The sequence below is a fragment of the Erinaceus europaeus genome, chromosome 9 (genome assembly GCF_950295315.1).
Source record: "Erinaceus europaeus chromosome 9, mEriEur2.1, whole genome shotgun sequence".
Classification (NCBI taxonomy): Eukaryota; Metazoa; Chordata; class Mammalia; order Eulipotyphla; family Erinaceidae; genus Erinaceus; species Erinaceus europaeus.
This window is the reverse complement of record NC_080170.1, coordinates 60,364,212-60,386,415: the sequence shown is the minus strand read 5'-3', so window position 1 is coordinate 60,386,415 and position 22,204 is coordinate 60,364,212. Positions and strand designations below refer to the sequence as shown.

The 22,204-nt window shown below is 43.6% G+C and overlaps 1 non-coding gene across 1 annotated transcript; it reads left to right on the top strand.

Moving 5' to 3' along the window:
- The first annotated feature begins 1,388 nt into the window (after positions 1-1,388).
- On the top strand, positions 1,389-1,514 carry LOC132540635 (small nucleolar RNA SNORA38). Its single transcript, XR_009551825.1, has one exon. It is a non-coding gene; the product is annotated as a small nucleolar RNA SNORA38 (small nucleolar RNA).
- The last annotated feature ends 20,690 nt before the right edge of the window (positions 1,515-22,204 follow it).

Sequence of the window (22,204 nt, the reverse complement as noted above, 5' to 3'; positions counted from 1 at the left end):
CAAGGGGAACAAAAGAGAAAAAAATAGCCTCCAGGGGAGTCAGGTGGTGATGCAGCGGGTTAAGCTCAGGTGGCACAAAGCACAAGGACCGGCTTGAGGATCTGGGTTTGAGCCCCTGCCTCACCACCTGCAGGGGAGTTGCCTTCCCCTCCTCTCTCCATTTTTCTCTGTACTATCTAATAACAACGACATCAATAACAGCAACAATAATAACTACAACAATAAAAAAAACAAGGGCAACAAAAAGGAATAAATAAATATTTTTTAAAATTAAAAAAAAAAAAAAGCCTCCAGGAGCAGTGGATCCGTGGTGCGGGCACCGAGCTCCAGCAATAATCCTAGAGGCAAAACAACAACAACAACAACAACAACAACAACAAAACAGTTGCCATAGCAGCCCTTTGGTTGGGTATACTTTGAGGTGTTTTATTTTTTTATCATATTTCAAATTATTTTATTTATTTATTAATTTTAATTGTTTTTTTTTTTTTTTAACCAGAGCACTGATCAGCTCTGGTTTATGGTGGTGCTGGGGATTGAACCTGAGACTTTAGAGCCTCAGGCATGAGAGTCTCTTTGCATAACCATTATGCTATCTACCCCCGCATGAGGTGTTTTATTATTTTTTATTATCTTTGTTTATTAGATGAGACTATCAGAAATCAAGAGGGAAGGGAGAGAGAGAAAGGGTGAAAGACAGAGACACTTGCAGCACTGCTTCACCACTTGTGAGGTTTTCCCCCTGCAGGTGGGGACTGGGGACTCAAACCTGGTTCCTTGCACATTGTAACATGTGTGCTTAACCAGATGTGTCACCACAGCCCTGGTGTTTTATTTTTTAATATTTATTTATTTATTGAATACAAACAGCCAGAAATTGAGAGGGAAGGGATTGATAGAAATGAAGAGAGAGAGAGAGAGACCTGCAACATTGTTTCACTACTTGCAAAGCTTTCCTCCTGCAGGTGGGGACCAGGGGCTCAAACCTGGGTCTTTGTGCATTGTAGCATGTGTGCTCAAACCCAGCCCCAAGTTTTTTATTATTATTATTACATTTCAAAACTTTTAAATTTTTATTAGTGATTTAGAAAATATTTGCAGGGGGTGGTCGGGGAGGCTCAATGGATAAAGCATCAGACTCTCAGCATGAGGTCCTGAGTTCAACCCTCAGCAGCACATGTATCAGAGTGATTTCTGGTTCTTTCTCTCCTAATTTTCTAATAAATAAAATCTTTTTAAAATTTTAAATAATAAGGGCAGGGGTAGATAACATAATGACTATGCAAAGAGACTCTCATCCTGAGGCTCCGAAGTCCCAAGTTCAATTCCCCACACCACCATAACCCAGAGCTGAACAGTGCTACAGTAAAAAACAAACAAACAAACAAACAAACAAAAAACAGGAGTACACTCAGTCTTTAGACACGTAAGAATTGGAGGTAAAGAAATGTGGACTTGGTGAAGTCTCAGGCCAGCTTACTCTCTGCAGACTGAGGATCAACCTTCCCACAAAGGGAAAATAATAATAATAATAACAGGAGTACAATCCACATCATTCCCACCACCAAAGTCCTGTGTCCTCATTGCCTCCATTGGAAACTGCAGTGATTCTCCCAAGGTCACAGATATGGGTTGACTATTACTTCTAAAACTATCTGCCATATTTGTGTGTATATATGTATATTTTTACATATATATGTATATATATATATGTATATTTTTTCTTTGGATTTATTTTTTTTACTTTATTTTATTTTATTTTATTTTATTTTTAATTTCTTTCCCTTTTTGTTGCCCTTGCTGTTTATCGTCATAGTTGTTGTTATTATTGTTGTTGTTATTGCTGTTGTTGTTGTTGTATAGGACAGAGAGAAATCAAAAGAGGAGGGGAAGACAGAGAGGGGGAGAGAAAAATAACCACCTGCAGACATGTTTCACTGCCTGTGAAGGGAACCCCCTACAGATGGGGAGCCGGGGGCTTGAACCGGGATCCTGATGCTGGTCTATGTGCTTTCCACCATGTGGTATGTATATTTTTTCTATGGTCCTGCCTTCTCTTCCATTTTAAGCCACAGTTATGCTTATTACTACTTTGAATGCCTTTCCTTTTTTCCTCTTCTGTCCTAATGTAATTGGGTTTCAGAGCCCTCTAGTCATTTTCCCCTAACATTTCTCTCCCTCTGGGAATATGAACCAAAATTATTTTTGGCATGCAGAAAGTGGGAGTTCTGGTTTCTGTAGCTGCTTCTACAATGGACAGGGGTGCTAGTAGTCAACTTATATCCCAGCCTATTTCTATCTCCTCCTCCTTCTTCTCCTCCTTCTCCTCCTCCTCTTCTCCTCCTTCTCCTCCTCCTTCTTCTCCTTCTCCTCCTCCTCCTCCCCCTCCTCCTCCCCCTCCCCCTCCCCTCCCCCCTCCCCCTCCCCCTCCTCCTCCTCCTCCTCCTTCTCCTTCTTTAGCACTGCTCAGCTCTGGCTTATGGTAGTGAGGGGGAGGATTGAACCTGGGACTTTAGAGTCTCAGGCACAAGAGCCTCTGCATAACATTATGCTACCTACCCTCTGCCCAAGCCTGTTTTTATCTTTCCCTATAGTGTACTGTGAAATTTTCAAGCTGCAAACGAAATACTCAGCACTTTCCCAGGCAGAAAGCTGATGGGTCAGGAGCTTGGCAAAGAAAAAATAGGCTAATGGAAAGAACTGATAAGTCCATCAATATACATAAGAATCAAGGTTGTCTTGAGGACTAGCCAGTTCTAAAGCTCACCCTTTTTCCTCCTCCTTTTTTTTTTCTGTCTTGTGCATGCCAGTATCAAACCCCTCACCTTTGAGTTTTTCACCAAACCATATCAGAGAATCTTTCTTTGAACATCTATAATATCCATAGTGTTGTTTTTATGTTTTTTTAATTTTTAATATTTATTTTCCCTTTTGTTGCCCTTGTTGTTTTTTATTGTTGTTGTAATTATTATTGCAGTTATTATTGATGTTGCCATTAGATAGGACAGAGAGAAATGGAGAGAGGGGAAGACAGAGAGGGGGAGAGAAAGAGAGACACTTGCAAACCTGCTTCACTGCCTGTGAAGCGACTCCCCTGCAGGTGGGGAGCCAGGGGCTGGAACCGGGATCCTTAACCAGTCCTTGTGCTTTGCGCCACGTGTGCTTAACCTGCTGCTACTGCCCGACCCCCTTTTAAAAAATATTTTAACGGGAGTCGGGCGGTAGCGCAGTGGGTTAAGCACATGTGGCACAAAGTGCAGGGACCGGGTTAAGGATCGTGGTTCGAGCCCCCAGCTCTCCATCTGCAGGGGAGTCTCTTCACAGGTGGTGAAACAGTCTGCAGGTGTCTATCTTTCTCTCCCCCTCTCTGTCCTCCCCTCCTCTCTCCATTTCTCTCTGTCCTATCCAACAATGACGGCATTAATAACAATAATAAATACAGCAACAATAAAACAAGAGCAACAAAAAGGGAAAATAAATAAATATTTTTTAAAAATTTTAACAAGAGAAATATAGATGGTGAAAGAGAGAGAGAGAGAGAGTCTAGAGCAATACTCAGCTTTGGCTTATGGTGGTAGGGCATTGAACGTGAGACTTCTGAGCCTTAGGCATGAGTCTTTTACAGAACTATTATGCCATCTCCCCCACGTTATGCACAACGTTCTAAGAGTAATAGGACTAAAAGGCTTCTGAAGTTTCCAACCAGATGTGTTTGTGTTTGAAGTACAGGATATAGGATGTATTCCAGAAAAACTGATAAAACACAATTATACAGCTCAAGTCCACATTCTCAAAGCTTAAAACTGGGAGGGAGGGAGTAGGGTAGCACAGCGTTAAGCGCAAGTGGTGCGAAGCGCAACGATGGTGGGTGTCAGAATCTGGGTTCGAGCCCCCAGCTCCCCTCCTGCAGGGGAGTCACTTCACAAGTGGTGAAGCAGGTGTGCAGGTGTCTTTCTCTCCCCCTCTCTTTCTTCCCCTCATCTCTCCATTTTTCTCTGTCCTATCCAACAATGAGAATATCAATAACAATAATAACTACAACAATAAAATAATAATGGCTAACAAAAAGGGATAAATAAATTTAAAAAAAAGAACTGAGAGAACTGAGGTCCACGAACCCACCTCACTCAGATGAAGGAAATTGAGTCTTAGAAGCTGAGGTCACAGAGCTGGTGGTATTAGCACTCCATTTGAACCCAGACCTGTCTTCTTCTGGGATCCCAGAATCTCTACTCCAGAGCATTTCCTGCAATGATGATCCTCCAAGAGGGATCCAACCTTGAGTTGACAAGGAAGTGGTACAACCCAGTAAAGAAGACAGAGGGACAGTGAAATAGCTCACTTGGATAGTGTGCTACTTTGCCATGTGTATGATCCAGGTTCAAGATTGGCTCCCATTGTGCTGAAGGTCACTTGGGTGCTGTGGTCTCTTTACTCTCTCTTTCTGCTTCTCTGATTGTATCAAAAGTGGGGGGTAGGGAGGTGAGAGTTTGTGAATGGAGAGAAAGCCCAGGCTGGGCAGATTCTCATCTATGCAGGCTCTTCTTCTTCTTCTTTTTAATCTTCTATTTTTATTTTATTTTATTTTATTTTATTTATTATTGGATAGAGACAGAGAGAAATTGAAAGGGAGAGAGAGAGAGAGAGAGAGGGAGAGAAATACCTGCAGCCCTGCTTCACCACTTATGAAGCTTTCCCCCTGCAGGTGGGGACCAGGGGTTTGAACCTGGGTCCTTACGCACTGTAATGTGTGCGCTTAACAGGTGCACCACCACTTGGCCCCTATGCCGGTTCTTCTAAGGCTTGCCCAGCAATCAGTGGTTCCTGAGGACTTGCCACAGGTCAGTTCCTAGTGACACAGCAGAGGTAAGGCCATATATGAAGATGACAGGAAAAAGTATCTGTGCAAGTCCAGGGAGTGTAGACCACTTTAGCTGAGAAAGTCCAGAAACAAAAGAACCAGATGCAGAACTGGAACAAGTAAGTACAGGAAGGAAATTCCTGGTCTGAGAGGTCGGTACACTGAACCATGTAAGGCAGGGGGACAGGAAACAGGAAAAAACACTTCTGTGGGAAGTGATCAAACTGTGCCTGCTTGTGCAGTGGTGTCCAAGACATTAGAAAGTGAGGTGGTGGGAAGTACTGTCTGAGAGAAGCTAGAGCAAGCTTAGTGAAGGAGGCAGGTCAGGAAAAATACTCCCTCTGAAAATACCTACATCATGGTCAAGGAGGTAGCACAGGGGATAAGGCATTAGACTTATAAGGTCCTGAGTCAGTCTCTGGCATTGTACATGCCAGAGTGATACTGTGATTCTCTCTCATATGTGTGTGTATGTATGTGTGTATTTTATTTCTTTTCTTTTTTAAATTTTTTTATTATCTTTATTTATTGTTGGATAGAGACAGCCAGAAATTGAAAGGGAATGGGGTTTTAGAGAGGGAGAGAGACAGAGACACCTGCAACACTGCTTCACCACTTGTGAAGCTTTCCCCCTGCAGGTGGGGACCAAGGGCTCAAACCTGGGTCCTTGTGCACTGTAATGTGCGCTCAAACAGGTGTACCACCACTCGGCCTCTTATTTCTTTTCTTTTTAAAATATTTTATTTATTTATTAATGAGAAAGGAGGAGAGAGAGAAGGAACCAGACATCACTCTGGTACATGTGCTGCTGGGGATTGAACTCAGGACCTCATGCTTGAGAGTCCAGTGCTTTATCTACTGTGCCACCTCCCAGACCACTTTTCTTTTTTAAAATTATTTTATTTTATTTTTTTCCCTTTTGTTGCCCTTGTTGTTTTATCATTGTTGTGGTTATTATTGTTGTTGTTACAACTGTCATTGTTGTTGGATAGGACAGAGAGAAATCGAGAGAGGAGGGGGAGACAGAGAAGGGAGAGAAAGGTAGACACCTGCAGACCTGCATCTGTGAAGTGACCCCTCTGCAGGTAGGGAGCCAGCAAACTGGGATCATTATGCAGGTCCTTGTGCTTCACACTATGTGTGCTTATCCCACTGCGTCACTGCCAGGCTCCCGATTTATTTTATTTTCATAAGAAAGAGAGAGAGACTAAGAACAGACCATAGTTCTGCTCTTGCTTTAATGTGGTGCTGGGAATTGAACCTGGTATCTTGGAGTCTCTTGCATAACCATTATGCTATCTCCCCTGTCAAATAAATATATTCTTTAAATTTTTTTAAATTATCTTTATTTATTTATTGGACAGAGACAGCCAAAAATCAAGAAAGAGGGGGAGACAGAGAGGAAGAGAGACACCTGCAGCCTTGTTTCACCACTCGTGAAGATTTCCCCTTGCAGGTGGGGACTGGGGACTCGAACCTGGGTCCTTGCACACACTGTAACATGTACACCAGGTGCGCCACCACTTGCCCCCCCCAATTTATTCATTTTGAGAAATTTGGATTATTAAAAAAATAGTGGTATAGTGAGTTCTTACTGCATATTGATTCCTGGAAATGGTGGGCTTAAGAAAAATCATTGATGGGGGTCAGGTGTTAACACAGCGGGTTGAGCACAGGTGGCACAAAGCACAAGAACCGGCATAGGGATCCTGGTTCAAAGCAGGTCTGCAGGTGTCTATCTTTCTCTCCCCTTCTCTGTCTTCCCCTCCTCTCTCCATTTCTCTCTGTCCTATCCAACAACAACATCAACAACAACAATAATAATAACCACAACAATGATAAAAACAAGGGCAACAAAAAGGGGGACAAAAGCCTCCAGGAGCAGGGGATTCCTGGTGCAGGCACTGAGCCCCAGCAATAACCCTGGAGGCAAAAAAAAAATGTCATTGATAAAGAAAGCGAGTCCTGCAGCATATTTCAGCTCAATGGATTTGTTTTTCACAATGAAAGGACTGTGAAAGAAATGAGGATGAGGACCTGAAATGTGAGGTGTATAACACGTAGTTCATCTGTGAGCCCACACTGGATGCTGACCCAGTCCTTGCACTGCCAGAAGAACTAGGCAGAAAAGAGGACTGATAATCACACCAGAGTTGGGGCCAAAGAGAGCTCACCAGGCAGGGTGCCTATACTGCTAAGGGTGAAGCCAGGCTAGAAACCTGGTATCAAAAGGAAGGGGTGGCATGGGAGCCAAGAAAACTTCAGTGTTGTAAGGTCTCTGCCTCCTTCTGAAGGAAAGAAATAGCCTGGAACAGTGAAACCATGCATGCTCAAGGTCCTAGTTCCATGGTACACATACACATCTGGACAAAGCTCTGGGCAAAGCTCTCAGTTTAATCCTTGCACAACAAAGCAACAAGAAAAATTCCAAGGGTGGTGGAGCAGTACTTTCCTGCCTTTCTCTCTCATACATACATTTTATAAATTTTTTTTGGGGGGTGGATAACATAATGGTTATGCAAAGAGACTCTCATGCCCAAGGCTCCAAATTCCCAGGTTCAATTCTGCCACACCACCATAAGCTAGAGCTGAGCAGTGCTCTGGTTAAAAAAAAAAAAGAGAGAGAGACACTTACATACCTGCTTCACTATCTGTGAAGTAGGGAACAGGGATTTGAACCCAGGTCTTTGAGCATGACCTTACATATGGTACTGTGTGCATTTAATCAGGTGTGCCACTGCCCAGCCACCTCCTGTTGACTTTAAAAACAAAAGAACTGGGAGTCACGCGGTAGTGCAGCAGGTTAAGTGCATGCGTAAGGATCCCTGTTAGAGCCCCCGGCTCCCCACCTGCAGGGGAATTGCTTCACAGGCAGTGAAGTAGGTCTGCAGGTGTCTACCTTTCTCTCCCCCTCTCTGTCTTCCCCTCCTCTCTCCATTTCTCTCTGTCCTATCCAACAATGATGACATCAATAACTACAACAACAATAAAAAACAACAACAAGGGCAACAAAAGGGAAAATAAATATATATAAGAAAATTTTAAAAAAAGATGTAGGCTGGGGTCTAGAGGTGTATTCAACATATAAAACATAACCTGCAGGTTCAATCCCAAGCACCCCTTAGATAAGTGAATTAATAAGGGCTGGTAGAATGCACACCATATTGTATGTAAGGTCCTGGGTTTGAGTACTAGCACTACATGGGAGCACCATGCATGTTGAAGTGATGCTGTAATGTCTCTCCTCTCTTATTCAATCCCCCACTTATTGATTGATTGATTGCAGTGCTATAGGTATCTCTTCTTGTGCCTCTCTCTATATTAGAAAAAAGATGTATTAGTAAGAAAAACAGAGAGCAAGAGAGAACCAAAGCATCACTCTGACATATGTGTTGCTAAGGACTGAACTCAGGACCTTGTGTTTGAGCATCCAGCACCTTTATCTGCTGTCCCACCTCCCAGGCTACTCTCCCTCTCATAAATAAATAAATGAATAAATAAATAATTGGGTTGGCAGGGCCATGGAGATAGCACAGACTTCCACGCCTGAGGCTCTAAGGCCCCAGTTTCAGTCCTGAACACCACCATATGCCAGAGCTGAGCAGTACTCTGGTAAAAAAAAATTAAATTAAATTAAAAAAGATTGGGCTAGAGAGGCTGCTCAAGGTATCATATGAATAAAGCCTTGAGTTAATATAAAAAATAAATAGTGGTCCAAAGCTAACCTTATCAAAATAATGACTACAAAAGCTAAATAAGGTGGTCCAGGAGGTGGCACAGTGATAAAGCTTTGGACTCTTAAGCATGAGGTCCAGAGTTCGATCCCTGGCAGCACATGTGCCAGAGTGATGGCTGGTTCTTTATCTCTCCTCCTATATTTCTCATAAATAAATAAAGTCTTTAAAAAAAAAGCTGAATAAGGGCAAGAGACTGGCATACTTTAATGATGACTCTTTAGTCACTATCAGGCCACCCCATCAGCTGGGGCCCTATTTGGGGAGATCTGAGATTTCCAAACAGACATGATGGGCCTAGACCTCAAATAAATCCCTCTCTCCATTGTTACCAGTCATCTCTATGAGGAACAACACAATAGACCCCTTTGTGGGGCCCCCCATACGACCTTGCCCTCAACTTGAATCAACAACGGTAGAGAATGTTCCATCCTCCAAAGGGAGGCTGGAAAACATACTCTGTCTTCCACCTGAGGAAGACGGGTTCTGAAACTGGGGCAGCTTGAAATGTTCCTACTCATGACCACAGAATGTGAGCCCAGATCTACAGGGATGCAGAGGTCACATAGGCTCCTAAGCTGAATATGGGCCCCAGATCACATCAAGTTAATGGGGTTTACAGTCAACAATATTTATACACCTTTCCCATATTTGGGAGCTACTCTCTTCCCTGATCCAGCTTTCTGGTCCTTTTTCCAGCTGTGACATCATTTCCCCAGACAATAACTTGGGTCCACCTGCATATCAGATGTCAGGCTCAGGAAAACACACACACACACACACACACACACACACACACACACACACACACACACACACACACACACACAACACTAGTATAGTCATTGGTCCTTTGGAATATAACTAAAATAAGCCTACTAACTATCTACAAAATGGAGACCCCCAACTCTTCATCTGTGTTATTCCAGCCTTTAGGTTCATGATTAGTCAACAATTTGTTTGGCCTTATATGTTAACTCTTCTTTCAGTCACCAGGTTCCAGATACTACCATGATGCCAACTGGACTTCCCTGGGCAGATAACTCCACCAATCTGTCCTGGAGCCCTGCTTCCCCAGAGTCCTGCACCACCAGGGAAAGAGAGAAACAGGCTGGGAGTATGGATCGACCTGCAGTGCCCATGTTGAGTGGGGAAGCAATTACAGAAGCCAGACCTTCTACCTTCTGCACCCCATAATGTCCCCTGGTCCATGCTCCCAGAAGGATAAAGAATAGGAAAGATATCAGGGAAGGGGATAGGATAGGGAGTTCTGGTGGTGGAAATTGTGTGGAGTTGTACCACTCTTATCCTATGGCTTTTGTCAGTGTTTCTCTCTGTCCTATCCAACAATTAATGACATCAACATCAACAACAACAATAACAACCACAACAAGGCTACAACAACAAGAGCAACAAAAGTGGGGAGAAAGGCCTCCAGGAACAGTGTAGATTCATGGTGCAGAGTTGTACCCCTTTTATCCTATGGCTTTTGTCAGTGTTTCCTTTTTATTTTAATTTTATTTTGCCTCCAGGGTTATTGCTGGGGCCCAGTGCCTGTCCCATGAATCCACTGTTCCTGGAGGCCTTTCTCCCCCCTTTTGTTGCTCTTGTTGTTGTAGCCTCATTGTGATTGTTGTTGTTGATGTTGATGTCATTCATTGTTGGATAGGACAGAGAGAAATGGAGAGAGGAGGGGAAGACATAGAGGGGGAGAGAAATATAGACACCTGTAGACCTGCTTCACCACCTGTGACTCCTCTGCAGGTGGGGAGCCAGGGGATCAAACCGGGATCCTTACACCGGTCCTTGCGCTTTGCGCCACGTGCGCTCAACCCACTGTGCTACCGCCCGACACCCTCCTTTTTATAAATGAAAATTATTAAAAGAAATTAAATAGTGGGTGGGTAGATAGCATAATGGTTATGCACACAGACCATCATGCCCAAGTGCCTGAGGATCCGAAGTTCCAGGTTCAGTCCCTCACACCACCATTAGCCAGAGCTGAACAGTGAGTGCTCTGGTAAAAATAATAATAATAGTAAGATAAAGGAAATCTCTCTCCTAGTCCTATCAGCCCTTCAGTTCTGTCACATGAAAAATGCAGTCTTTGGGAGGAAAAGGTGAAGCAACACCTCGAGAAAAGGTTCTCTTGGGGTGCCAGGTGGTGGTGCACCTGGTTGAGAGCACAGGTTACAGTGTGCAAGGACCCAGGTTTGGGCACCCGGCCCCCACCTGCAGGAGGATAGCTTCACAAGTGGTAAAGCAGTGTTGCAGGTGTCTCTCTGTGTCTTTCCCAGCATCTCTGTCTCTCTCCCTCTCTATCACCCCCTTCCCTCTCAGTTTCTGACTGTCTCTATTCAACAAATAAATAAAAGATAAAAAAAAAAAAAAAAAGGTTCACTTGGGAAAGAGGAACTTATCTGCTCTTGTAAAATCAAGTATCACGTGTCAGAGGTTCTCAAGTAAGATAGTAACAACAAGAGCAATGGGAAATAAGAAAGTGAAACTCAGTTCTTTTCCAGAGGGGCTTCCAGTTTCAAGCCTTGCATCCCGTATCCTGTTATCACCTGTTTTCATCAAGGTGTAAACTTGGCCTCTTAGTCCTGCCCTCCCTGCATCTGGACCTGTTGGTCTTGTCTGGCCTTTCCTCCAGCTCACCTGCCCTGGTAACTACAGAAATAAGAGAAGGGAGAAAGCACAAGTGAGGCCTTGGGAGTCTCCACTAGCCCTGCTAGCCTTTTAACCCCCATGTCTCTGACTGAGCTAGGCTCCTGGCACAGGGACAAGACTTGAGCTGAAGGAGAAGGGATTTTTTCACAGGAGAAAGAAAGCAGACTCCCTGGCCCCTGACAGGCTCATTAGTTTCCTCTGGCTGTCAGGGGATGTTCTTTGGCAAGAAGACCAGTTTGTCTTCAGCTCACACAGAACCAAACTTGGTCTCTAATCACGTGCCTGGTCCGAGCCAGTCAGTTGCCTTGGAGGTGATCGCCATGGTCAGCTTCCACCCATCCAGTTACAACAGGGCCAGGCGACAGCACAAGAAAGCAGCCTCCAGGGTAGGGGCTGAAGGGGACAGAGAGCAGGCTTGGTCAGCAGCCAGACCACAAAGGAGCCAGGAACCAGGCTGCTGCAGAGGTGAGTAGGAGAAGCTGGGGAAAGAGTGGTTTGCCAAAGTAAGGAAGTGGCCAAGCTCACTTGGGCAAAATCCATTCTTCTTCAAGTTTCTGCCTGGTCCTATCTTCTGCACTCAGGGCTGGTGAGCTCTGCCCCTCACCATGTCCCAGGACATTTCCTTTTTCTTTTCTTTTTTTTTTTTTTTACCAGAGCACTGCTCAGCTCTGGCTTATGGTGGTACAGGGGATTGAACCTGGGACTTTGGAGCCTCAGGCATAAGAGACCAGGACATTCTCTTCATTTCCAGAGTTCCCTGTCTGTCTCTCCCTCATATCTGTTCCATCCACCTACTCGGCTATCTTGCTTTTCTCTTTTTTAAATCTTGATATTTCTAAGTTTTTTAAAATTTATTAATTCTTGAGAAAGATTGGAGGAGAGAGAGAAACAACCAGATATGAACTCGGGACCTCACGCTTGAGGGTCCAGTGCTTTATCCATTGCATCACCTCTAGGACCACTGTCTTGCTTTTTTCTAGCAACTGACAGGCAGTCCTCTCTGAAGGGTTGTGCTGGGCTTCCCAGTGGTGCAAAGGAGAAACTCCCAAATCTGAAGTCAAAAGAGCAAGTTTCTACTAGAAGTCAATGGGGGCTGGGGGTGGGGAGCGGCTGTGGTTTCAGAGCTTCTCCTCTCACTGCAGGGTGGAAGGGACCAGGGCATTAACAACCTTTAACACTGAAAAGCCCAAAATAGATGTGAGAGCTGTAAGAATATGACCATGTAAATGCTGTTTGGATGCAGCATCCCAGAATTTCCTGACAGTGGCTTCAGTTTTCCACTTGCTAGTGGCCTAGAGGTTCCTAGAGAAGGGCCCCCAAATGGCTTTGGCAGAGGAGACCCCAGCAGTGTATGCTGAAGGGGTGGTTTTCAGGGTTTGAGGCAAACAAGGTTAGCTGCATAATTCCAACTCTATTTCTCTGGCTGAGAAATAGAAATCCAATTCAATTAGATTTTTTTTTTAAATGCACCTGAGTCTTAAGAATGTGTTAATTGGGCTAGGAAGAATGCATAATGGTTACACAGAAGACTTTCATGCCTGAAGCTCTGAGGACCTAGGTTCAATTCCCAGCTCCATCATAAGCCAGAGCTGAGCAGTGCCCTGGCCTCTCTCTCTATTTCTGTATTTCTTTCATTAACAAATTCAATAAATTAAAACCATGCCAGGGGCCAGTGAGGTGGCCAGTGAGTGCAGGCTTTGCCTCAGTGAGACCTCAATTTGATCCCCAGCGCCACATAAGCCACAAGAGCAGTGCTGGGGTCTCTTTCTCTCCCACCCACTTCCAATGCACATAGTAGAAAAGGAAAGAAAGAGAATGAAAATACCTTAAGCATCAACTTCTGACTTTAGAAATGAAAGTCAGGGGCTAGTAGGTAGCACATATACTAACGTGCATATCACCATGAGTAAGGACCTGGTTTCAAGTCCCGGTCATATCATGGGAGTACCTGCAGGGGGATAATTTCATGAGTGGTGGTGTACTGTCTCTGCTTCTTTCTTTCTTGTCTATGTCTCTGTCTTTCACTCTCTAACCAGAGGAAAGAAAGGAAAAAAACTGCCTGTTGGGGGTGGTGGAGGCACTGAGCTCCAGTGATAACCCTCATGGCAGTCAGGGAGACAGCACAATGGTTATGCAAAAAGACTGTCATAACTGATGCTCTGAGGTCCCAGGTTCAATGCCCTGCACTGCTATAAGCTGAGCAGTGCTCTGGTTGGAAGACAAAAAAAAAAAGTTATTAAGTCACAAGAAAAATGCTTAAATTACAACAACAACAACAACAAATGCTTAAATTATTTAAGTGCCAAGTGCAGGTGTGGACACTTCCTGAAAATGGAAATCAAGGCCTTTTGATGCACTGACCTTTCCTTTAATGTTGACTTATTTGTGGATTGGGAAGAGAGCATTGTGGTTATGCAAAAAACTTTCATGCTCTGAGGCATCAGGTTCAACCCCCTGTGCTACTGTAAGCCAAAGATGAGCACTACCCTGGTCTTTCTATCTTTCTTTCTATATCTCTTACATTAAAAATAAATAAGTAAAATATCATGTGTGTGTGTGTGTGTGTGTGTGTGTGTGTGTGTGTGTGAAAGGGAGAACCAGAACATCACTCTGGCAATGCAATATCAGAGATCAAACTCAGGACCTCATTATCTCACATCTAGCACTCTAGCCACTGTGCTACTTCCAAGGCTGTTGCTCCTTTCATTTCTTCAAAAAATACTTACTGAGTAGGCTTGTGCTTGTAGTACTGTCCTAGGGAGTGGGTGTGGTGAACATGACAGGGCTTCCAGCCTCTGAAATGTGTAGTCAAATGAGGCAATGCCCAATAGCACCTGCAGAGAGAAAAGCAAGGGGGACTGTCCCTCAGCCCTAAGTGGGACAGGACCTTTTCCTCATGTACTTTGCCTCCTGTGTGAGCATCTCCTTCTTCTCAGACTCACATACACAGTGACGTTACTTACAGAGGCTGGCTCTGTGCTTTCTAAAAAACAGCTGTTGCTGGAAGCTCCAAAGTCCCAGATTCAATCCCCCGCACCACCAGAGCTGAACAGTGCTCTGGTTAAAAAAATAAAATAAATATAAGTTTAAAAAAGAAACATGGACATCTAATCTTTGACAAAGGGGCCCAGACTATTAAATGGGGAAAGCCGAATCTCTTCAACAAATGGTGTTGGAAACAATGGGTTGAAACATGCAGAAGAATGAAACTGAACCATGAAGCACTATATTGCACCAAATAAAAAAGTAAATTCCAGGTGGATCAAGGACTTGGATGTTAGACCACAAACTATCAGATACTTAGAGGAAAATATTGGCAGAACTCTCTTCCGCATTTTAAAGACATCTTCAATGAAACGAATCCAATTACAAAGAAGACTAAGGCAAGTATAAACCTATGGGACTACATCAAATTAAAAAGTTTCTTCACAGCAAAAGAAACCACTACCAAAACCAAGAGACCCCTCACAGAATGGGAGAAGATCTTTACATGCTATACATCAGACAAAAGTTTAGTAACCAACATATATATATAAAGAGCTTGCCAAACTCAACAAGACAACAAATAACTCCATCCAAAAATGGGGGGAGGACATGGACAGAATATTCACCACAGAAGAGATCCAAAAGGCTGAGAAACACATGAAAAAATGCTCCAAGTCTCTGATTGTCAGCGAAATGCAAATAAAGACAACAATGAGATATCACTTCCCTCCTGTGAGAATGTCATATCAGAAAAGGTAACAGCAGCAAATGCTGGAGAGGGTGTGGGGTCAAAGGAACCCTCCTACACTGCTGGTGGGAATGTCAATTGGTCCAACCTCTGTGGAGAACAGTCTGGAGAACTCTCAGAAGGCTAGAAATGGACCTACCCTATGATCCTGCAATTCTTCTCCTGGAGATAAATCCTAAGGAACCCAACATATCCATCCAAGAAGATCTGTGTACACATATGTTCTTGGCAGCACAATTTGTAATAGCCAGAACCTGGAAGCAACCCAGGTGTCCAACAACAGATGAGTGGCTGAGCAAGTTGTGGTATATATATATACAATGGAATACTACTCAGCTGTAAAAAATGGTGACTTCACTGTTTTCAGCCGATCTTGGACGGACCTTGAAAAATTCATGTTAAAAAAAAAAGAAAAAAAAAAGAAAAATTCATGTTAAGTAAAATAAGTCAGAAACAGAAGGATGAATATGGGATGATCTCACTCTCAGGCAGAAGTTGAAAAACAACATCAGAAAAAAAAAAAAAACACACAAAAAACAAGTAGAACCTGAAATGGAATTGGCATATCAAACCAAAGTAAAAGACTCTGGGGTAGGTGGGTGGGGAGAATACAGGTCCAAGAAGGATGACAGAGGACCTAGTGGGGCTTGTATTGTTATATGGGAAACTGGGGGATGTTATGTATGTACAAACTATTGTATTTACTGTTGAATGTAAAACTAATTCCCCAATAAATAAATTTAAAAAAAAACCCAAAAAACAGCTGAGACCATAGTTGACTTAAGGGAGCACCAGACAGGCCTGCTGCTTGCAACCTCTCCATGGGTCCTTTCCACTTATGAAGTAGGATGTGTGGATTCTAAACACACACACATACAGCACCTGTGTAGTAGGTAGTAGGAAGCTTAGATTATTCCAGAAATGGTATGAAATTCACAACTGGTCAGTTCTGCTGTCTAAGCCTGTCTCCTTGGTTATAAAAAGGGAAGGATAGAGTAGATAATGCATGAAGCCTGTTTCTCTCTCTTTTTAAATTTTTGTGTCATTTAAAAAAATAAGCTAGTGTTGTTTTTTAAATATTTATTTATTCTCTTTTGTTGCCCTTGTTTTATTGTTGTAGTTATTATTGTTATTGTTAGTGATGTTGTTGTTGTTGAATAGGACAGAGAGAAATGGAGAGAGGAGGGGAAGACAAAGGAGGAGAGAAAGATAGATACCTGTAGACCTTCTTCACTGCCTATGAAGCAACACCCCTGCAGGTGGGGAACTGGGGGCTCGAACCTAGATCCTTGCTCCGGTCCTTGCACTTTGCACCACGTGCACTTAACCCGTAGTGCTAATGTCCGACTCCCTTTTTGTGTCATTTTTATTTATTTGATAAAGACAGTCAGAAATAGAGGGGGAAAGGGGTGAGAGAGAGAGACCTGCAGACCTGATCACTCACAAAGCTCTCCCCTTGCAGGTGGGAACTGGGGACTTGAACGGGGTCCTTGAGCATTGTAACATGCGCACTCAACCAGGTATGCCACCACCTGGCCCCATCTCTCTTTCTCTGAAAGAAAATGATTCTAGGTCAGGGAGATAGCACAGAGGTTTTGCAAAAGAAGTCTGAGGTTCTGAGATTCCATGTTTAGTCCATAACACCACCAAGAGCTAAAGCTAAGCAGTGCCCTGGTTTGAAAAAAGAAAGAAAACGGGGAGTTGGGCAGTAGCGCAGCGGGTAAAACACATGTGGCGCAAAGCACAAGGACCAGCATAAGGATCCCAGTTCAAGCCCGGGGGGAGTCTCCTCACAAGCGGTGAAGCAGATCTGCAGATGTCTTTCTCTTCCCCTCTCTATCTCGCCCTCCTCTCTCCATTTTTCTCTGTCCTATTCAACAACAACGACATCATCAACAACAATAATAACTACAACAATAAAAAAAAAAACAAGGGCAACAAAAGGGAATAAATAAATATTTTTTTAAATTAAAAAGAAAAAAGAAAACGGCCCTAATAATTTTATAAGATGTTAATAGAGGAGCAATGAACATTTACACAAAGAAAAACAATCTCACACCTATAAAAATAGGAGTATTTGGGATCCCAGAATCGGAGAGGAAATCCAAACAAAGCAGCATGCAGACAAGTTAAATATTAGAATTAAGCAGTCTTTGCTCCTCCCACCCTCCCAGGCAACCATTCTCCCATCACTTAGATTCCTGGGGGCGTGAACATCACTGTTTCCTCATTACCTCACCTATTAGACTGGGATTCTGTGCAGATCAGGAGGTGGCATAGTGACTAAGACCCTGGATTTAATGTGCATCCAAGTTCAATCCCCAGAATCCCATGTGTCAGAGTGATGCTTAGGTTCTCTCTTTGATATATATATATATATATATATATATATATATATATATATATATATATATATATTTATATTTTTATATTTATATATATATTTTTTAACCAGGACACCACTCAGCTCTGGTTTATGGTAGTGTGGCGGATTGTTGAACCTGGGTACTCAGAGCCTCAGGCATCAGAGATTCTTTGCATAACCACTATGCTATCTACCCCCACCCCCTCTTGTCTGCATCTTTAAAAAAGCAATGTGGGGGCCAAGCAGTGGTGCACCTGGTTAAGTGCACACATTACAGTGTACAAAGATAGAGGTTCAAGCCCCTGGTCCCCACCTGCAGGGGGAAAGCTTCATGAGTGGTGAAGCAAGGTGTCTGTCTCTTCCCCTCTTTATCTTCCCTTCCCAATCTCAATTACTTTCTGTTTCTATCCAAAAATAGATAAGTAAATAAATATATAAATGCAATGTGATATAGCAATAGAAAGCCTACACAAGGCCAGGGAAGTGGTTTAGCAAAAGCACAAAGGATTTGCTCCCAGAACCACTTACAAAGTAGCAGTGCTCTGATCTGTCTCTCTCCTTTCACTTTCCCTCATAAAAAAAGTCAAATGGGGCAGGAGCTGATACACCCAGATAAGCACACATGTTACAATGTGCAAAAACCTAGGTTCAAGGCCCTAGTCCCTCACATGCTGGGAAGGGAAGGATACTTCATAAGCAGTAAAGGCAGTACTGTAACTGTCTCTCTTTTTCTCCCTATCTCCTCCTCCCCTCTCAAGCTCTCTCTCTGTCCTGTCAAATAAAATTTAATTAATTAATTAGGGAGTCAGGTGGTAGCACAGCGGGTTAAGTGCACGTGGCACGTGGCGTGAAGCGCAAGGACCAGCATCAGGATCCTGGTTCGAGCCCCTGGCTGCCCACCTGCAGGGGAGTTGCTTCACAGGCGGTGAAGCAGGTCTGCAGGTGTCTATCTTTCTCTCCCCCTCTCTGTCTTCCCCTCCTCTCTCCATTTCTCTCTGTCCTATCTAACAATGACATCAATAGCAACAATAATAATAACTACAACAATAAAACAACAAGGGCAACAAAAGGGAAAATAAATAAATAAAATATTTTTTTCAAAAAATTAAAAAAATAAGGGGCCAGGTGGTGGCGCACCTGATTGAGTGCACATGTCACAGTGCACAAGGACCCAGGTTGGAGCCCCTGGTCCCCACCTGCAGGGGGAAAGTTTCACAAGTGGTGAAGCAGTGTTGCAGGTGTCTCTCTGTCTCTCTCCCTCTCTATCACCCCCCTTCCCTCTCAACTTCTGACTATCTCTATCCAACAAATAAAGATTTTTTTAAGTTTTTTTAAAAATTTAAATAAATAATTAAGTAATCATAAAAAGTCAGACAAGGGCGGGGGAGATAGCATAATGGTTATGCAAACACTCTCATGCCTAAATCTCCAAAAGTTCCAGGTTCAGTCCCTCATACCACCATAAGCCAAAGCTGAGCAGTGCTCTGGTGTTTCTCTCTGCATCTCTCTCAAAAATAAAATAAATAAAATATTCGGGAGTCGGGCAGTAGTGCAGTGGGTTACCCGCACGCGGCGCAAAGCGCAAGGACAGGTTAGGATCTCAGTTAGAGCCCCCGGCTCCCCATTTGCAGGGGGGTCGCTTCACAAGTGGTGAAGCAGGTCTGCAGGCGTCTCTCTGTCTCTCTTCATCTCCATTTGTTCCTTCTCTCTCAATTTCTCTCTGTATCTATCCAATAATAAATAAATAAATGAAAATTCAGACAAAAGCTCACACACTCAGGATCTGCATACAAAAGAATCACATGAAAAGGTATTTCATTCGAACACTCTTACTATCTTCCCCTTAAGGAGAAGTCAACTCATTGTCATAAAACATTAGAATGTTTACCTCTGGTGGCTGGGCAGTAGCGCAGCGGGTTAAGCGCACATGGCGCGAAGTACAAGTACTGGTGTAAGGATCCCAGTTTGAGCCCCCAGCTCCCCACCTGCGGGGGGGGGGGTGTCTCTTCACAAACAGTGAAGCAGGTCTGCATGTGTCTATCTTTCCTCCCCACCTCTCTTGATTTCTCTCTGTCCTATCCAACAACAGCGGCAACAACAACAAGGGCAACAAAAAATGGGAAAAATGGCCTTCAGGAGCAGTGGAATCATAATGCAGGTATTGAGCCTCAGCAATAACCCTGGAGACAAAAAACAGCAACAACAACAACAAAAAAAACCCCACATATACACTCCCCCATTCAGCACATCACTCCTAGCTGAAACAAGCCAAACTCATTCCCTTGTGTTCCTTTACAACCATAACACCAGCCTGCATTCAGCAACACTAGTGTGCTCTGCTCTGCTTTGCCAGTGTTCTGTTGCAATAAGTTATAAATTCAAGTTCAGCCTTTAAATACCTGAGCAGTTAAAGGAGAAAGAGTAACAAGAAGATTGTTAGAGGGTCTGGGCTGTGGTGCATTTGTTTGAGCGCACATCTTACAATATGCAATGGTCCAGGTTCAAGCCCTCAGTCCCCACCTGCAGGAGAGAAGCTTAATGATCAGTGAAGCAATGCTGCAGGTGTCTATGTCTCTTTCTCTGTCTTAATGATATTTTATTTATTTATTTTTTAATGTTTATTTATTCCATTGTGTTGCCCTTGTTGTTTTATTGTAGTTATTGTTGTCGTTGTTGGATAGGATAGAGAGAAATGGAGAGAGGAGGGGAAGACAGAGGGGCAGAGAAAGACAGACACCTGCAGACCTGCTTCACTGCCTGTGAAGCGACTCCCCTGCAGGTGGGAAGCCGGGGGCTCGAACTGGGATCCTTACTCAGGTCCTTGCGCTTCGTGCCACGTGCGCTAACCCACCACGCCACCACCCGACTCCCAATATTTTATTTATTTTAATGAGAAAGAGATACAAATAAAGGCCAGAGCACTTCACAGCTCTGGCTTATGGTGGTCTTTTTTGCATAATCTTTATGTTGTCTCTCCATCCCTGTCTCTCCGTCTCTCTATCTCAATCCTCCCTCTACCAAAAATAAACTTTAAAAAAATCTTTTTTTTAAAAAAGAGAGATTCCTAGAATCACAAGATCCATTTGTCTGACTTTCTGACTCAAGCTCGACAACTGGCAAATAGTGCCAAGGAGCTATTAGGTAAAGACACAAGCTGGAGATTCCCCTTCTGCCTCCCACCCACCCAAAACCTTCCTCAACAACTGTGTTCACTTGAGACTTAAACCAGTGAAGCCCAGAGCCAGCTGTTTTGGCATAGAAGATTCAGCAGAATGATCCACTGGGGCAGCTTTGGGGGAGTGGAATGGAGGTGGCATGTGGATGTGTTGTTTAGCTAAGGAATAGTGGCCTGTCAGAAAATGCTTGGTGGCTCAGGGCCCAGGCAGTGGTGCTCCCAGTTAAGCACATATAGTACAAAGGACAAGCACCCATGCAAGGATCAGGTTTGAAGACCCCCCCCACTCCAGGCTCCCTAACTGCAGGAGGGATGTTTCACAATCGGTGAAGCAGGTCTGCAGGTGCCTATCTTTCTCTCTCCCTATCTCCCCTTCTCTTTCAATTTCTCTCTGTCTTATCCAGTAAAATGGGGGAAAATGACCACCAGGAGCAGTGGATTTCTAGTGCTGCTACTGAGCCCCAGCAATAACTCTGGAAGAAAAGAAAGAAAGAAAGAAAGAAAGAAAGAAAGAAAGAAAGAAAGAAAGAGAGAAAGAAAGAAGAAAGAAAAGAGAGAAAATGCTTGGTGGCTTCTAGTGAAATCAGATGCCAATAAACAAATGGTAGGGCAGGGGTAGATAACATAATGGTTATGCAAACAGATTCTTTTGCCTGAGGCTCCAAAGTCCCAGATTGAATACCCCACACCACCATAAACTGGAGTTGAGCAATGCTCTGATAAAACAAACAAACAAACAAAAACAGGCAAATGGCCACCCACCAACCAGAGATAAGCCATCACTTCCTTTCTCTCTGGTCAGGAGGTTTACGTGGAACAAAGTTTCCAAAGTCAGCCTGCCTATCACACCCATCACTCAGTCTCAGCAACACTTAGTTTCCACAACAGAGACTGAGGACCTCATTACTGGCCTTGTGGGCTCAGCCAGGGCTGCCACTTCTCACAGTTATAGTCCTACTGTCCTGACAGTAAGACTTGCCTCTCTTGGCTATTGTTTTTCATTTTAATATTGCTTCAGTTTGTTCATACTTAATATCCAGCCTCCACCTCAAATGAGTCTGATATAACATTCAATAACAGGCTGTATACAAAAGAAACATTCTCCCTCCCTCTCCACCCCCCCCCCAAAGAAATAAGAACTGATTAGAAACCAGCAGGTGCTCAATAAATAGCTTTTTATGTTATTTGAAGGGGGATAGAGGTGGGAGTGAGCCTTACAGAAAAGAAGCAGCTGCTTAACTGCCACAGCTTTGTCTCCTCAGATCCTGCAAAGTAAACAAGAAAGAAATAGGCAACAACAGGCTCTTAATCATAGCCACCTTTAACAGTCAAATAAAAGCTATGGGACCATCCTGGAAAAGGAACATTAAAAAATTGGCATATCGGACTGGGGAGATAGTATAATGGTTATGTAAAAGACTTTAATGTCTGAGGCTTTGAGGTGCCAGGCTCAATCCTCAGCACCACAAACCAGAGCTCAGCAGTGCTATGGTCTCTCTGTATCCCTCATTTAAAAGTGTATTGCACCAAAGTAAAAGACTCTGGGGCGGGGTGGAGGGGTGTTCAGGTCCTGGAAAATGCTGGCAGAGGAGGTGGGGGGATTAGATTGTTATGTGGAAAACTAAGAAATGTTACAATATATAAACTACTGTATTCTGCTGTATAA